Genomic DNA, 3,816 nt, shown 5'->3' on the forward strand with positions numbered 1-3,816 from the left:
TTCAGAGGGACCCAACCCAAGGTATTCAGTTAGGGAGGGGAACATATTCTTTCTAGGAATGTAATCTTCTTTATCTATCGGCAGGGTGGAGGGCCTCAGCAGGGTGTAGTGCCTTGAAAACCAGTAGACCTTCATTCCTAGTTCCGCCCTCATTGTGGATCAGTCAGGAGGGGCAGGTATCAGGAACCAGAGCCCTGAGGCTGAGTTAGCCAAGTTCCTGGAACTACTCCACATTTTTGGCTTGTTACAGAGGTTTTCCATGCCCTCTTTTAGGTAAAGGTTATATTATACATACATTTCTATTAAATGTCCTCATTTTAAATTCTGAGATTCTCCAGCCTTTCACCTCTAGCAAACAATGGTCTCACGAACATGCATCGTGTATCAGATGTCATTTTTCTCAAAACTCAGTAAGTTCTCCCGTTCTTAAAGTCAGTGTAATATTTTTCATGTGTATGAAGTGCATATGCTTTGTCAAGTATAATAGATCCACGTGGAAACCCTTTAAGTAGATAGGATCCTGAAGACTCCGACACCTTCTGTTTCCTTGACCTCACTCCCTAGGCAGCTTAAGGGATTTGTAATTCTGTTGTGGGGTATGTGTTTTATTCCCAGTGCAAAGGGAAATTTTAACTGAACTTGTTTCTTATTTTTTTTTTAAGATTTATTTTATTTATTTTATGTGTATGAGTACACTGTAGCTGCACAGAGAAGGCTGTGAGCCATCATGTGTGTGGCTGACCTCTGCCGCCCCACTCGCTCCGGCCCCACTTCCTCCGGTGTAATTCACTGTAGCTGTCTACAGACGCACCAGAAGAGGGCGTCAGATCTCATTAGGGGTGGTTGTGAGCCACCGTGTGGTTGCGGGGATCCAAATTCAGGACCTTCGGAAGAGCAGTCAGTACTCTTACCCGCTGAGCCATCTCGCCAGCCCCTGTTTCTTACGTTTTGCAGTGCAGGGGATAAAACCCAGAACCTCATCCAAATTAGACAAGTGCTTTCCCACCGGACTGCATCTCCAGACACTAAGCTCCTGGTCTAGGTTATTCCAAGGGTAGCTGGTGACTGTATTTTGGTGTTTAGGAAGCTGTTCAATGGCTGCTCTCAGGCACAGGGTTACTCTCCTTATTGCTCTGTATACGTTAATAACTTTTTGAAAGTTTCAAAACGTGAAACATTCTGATTCAAAATGTGAATCAAAAGTTCAGAGTAGTTCCTGTTTTTTTTTTTTTTCAGAATGGGTGTGGCCTTACTTGTGTGTTCTTTTGGAGCTTTCAGACGGGGTCACACCACTTAGCCCAGCTGGCCTTGAACTATCAATGGATCCACCCACCTCCCGAGTGTTGGAATTGCTGCTCTGCGCCACCCCTTCTGGCTTGAAATGCTCTCTTTTGAAGGTGAGCTTTGAGACGCTGAGGAGGATAACCGTCCCCAGGCTTTCGGTGGCCTCAGTGTTCAGGGGAACTCCCCTGGTCTACTGCCCTTAGGTGGTCTGTGAGAATTAATGAGGAGGAACATTATTTCCAATTAATATGAACCCCTGTAGGCTTCCCAGGCAGGCTATCTAAATGGCACTGGATTAGAGCCATGTATGCAAATGGATTTAGAAAGCACATGCTAATCACATCTGTCTAGCAGAGCCATCTGCCATCTTATTGAACCCTGGACTTTCAAGTGACAGTTTTCTTTAGTTGTAGGATAAAAAGTTTGCTGGCTCATTCATGTATTGAACGACTGTTGATTAACTACCTGTTATGTCTGGTTAGAAATTCCAGGCTTCACAGAACTTATATACTGATGATGGCAGAAACTGACCATTACCGAGCAAGCGAATTCATAAACAAGATACTTTTCACTTGTTTTGAGGCCATGAATAAAATAAAATAGAGTGATGTGATGGAGACTAGAGTAAGTGTGCCCTTGAGAAAAGATGTCCTCTGTGGCAGTCCACTAAAGGAGGGTGAGAAATGGAAGATTCGAAGTCAGCAGTGTAGACAGAGCAGGACCAGGGAACCTGGCACCTACGCAACAAAGGAGAAGCTATTAGATTTTACAGAGGAACGCTATCTGACTTGTGTTCTCAAAGATCACTCTTCATGACATGTGGAGAATAGATCCATTTTATGTCAATGATTTGGGCCAGCATTGAGTTATCTTCCTAAGTCATTTTCCCTTGCAAACTCAGATTAGCATATGGTGTCTCTCATTATTGTTCCTCATCTATAGACTTGACTTCTAGAAATAGCAAGGCCTTTTTAGGCACTTCCTAGGCCTGAAGAACACACCCATAGGGCCCTAGATAGACAATGGGCCCTTTGTCTCCTGCTTTCCTAGAAAACAAGTTTGTCGTTAGACTAGGAAAAGCCTCAGTTCAACTGTGTCAAATACCCAAAGTTTTTGATAAGTTGGCTCTACACGATCCATCACAGTGGCTCTACAGCTTCCTTTCAGAGAAGAAACTCTTTTCTACCAGGCTGACGACCTCATGACACAGGTCCGAGGCTTCAGAAGTATGGCCAAAGGACAGAGTATTAAGTGTGAGCTGCATTAGCAGATGGGAATGTCTGTTCTTCAAGATGTCAAGGTGAGCCCTAAGCTTAACAGTGACCACAGTCACCACTGACTGTAGTCAGTCAGCTTAGGCTAGATCTCGCCAAGCGCTCTCCTAAATCAGGTGTCTGCAGATGTTTTCTGTTAAAGATTAGAGTTTAAAATGTATTCAGTGTTGGGAGTCATAACGACTCAGTTTTGCTACCGTAGTGAGAAAGCAAACATAGGTAACACACAGAAAAGAAGCCAGGCACCACTCCAGACAAACCTGTTTCCCAGAGCCCCACAGGGGCTGGGGTTGATTTGGTCCCATAGGATACAGACGGCTGCTCTGCATACCTGGCAAATGTTCACTTGTTTGGCATCTGGATGGTCTAGTTATCGATACCCTAATCTCACAGGTGAAGATCCTGAGGCAGAGAGTCGTGAAACTAGCCTGATAGTGGGCCACACACAGTGCAGAGCTGAGGGGTTACCCATACTGCGGCTCCAGGAGCTGGGCCAGGGCCAGACCTTGCTTGCTGCTCTGTGGACCGCAATGACAATTTTATGACCTATCTGGTTCCTTTACCTATAAAAACACCTAGTCACAAGATGGCTATTGGAAAAATGAACCAAGAGCCAAATGCTTGCTTCAATACCCTGCAGTAATCTTTCCGTGGATCACTCTCTGTTTCTCAGTCTTTCAGACGGCTCGGAGTCTCTCTGGGCTACTGGGGACACCTGTGGCTTGCTTGTGATGGCTTTGACCATTATAGAAGTGATATTATTAGCCTAAGAACTTTTTGTTTATGTTTCCCCGATACTTGTTCGCATAGTCATTCAAGGGCCAAATGGAAGGGGAAGAGAAGTATGAAGAACTGAAGATTTATGGGATAACAGAAATTCTGTAACAGAGTATGCATATGGGAGAAATGTGTGTCATTGCTTTCTTTCTCTAAAAGCATGAATATTTTAATAGCCATGCCAGGAAACTGTTAGCGTAAAGCCAATCTGATGGCTAAAGACCATGTGACCCTTTCCACATTCTTCCCCTCCCCCCCACACTGAATATGCTCTATGTGATTGATCTTTACAAATGTTCGTCTTGTTATTTTTATGAGGATGGAATGGTCTCCATTGCCCTCCAGGGGTAATCCAGACCGTGCTCTCTTCCTTTTGTAAATATAAGATGTCATTGGAAGCCGACAGATTCTCCAAGCATTTTCTAGCTTGAGAGCAGAGGGTACAGGCTCTTACTAGATTATCAAAAACATACCTGTAAAA

The sequence above is a fragment of the Mastomys coucha genome, unplaced genomic scaffold (assembly GCF_008632895.1).
Source record: "Mastomys coucha isolate ucsf_1 unplaced genomic scaffold, UCSF_Mcou_1 pScaffold13, whole genome shotgun sequence".
Lineage (NCBI taxonomy): Eukaryota > Metazoa > Chordata > Mammalia > Rodentia > Muridae > Mastomys > Mastomys coucha.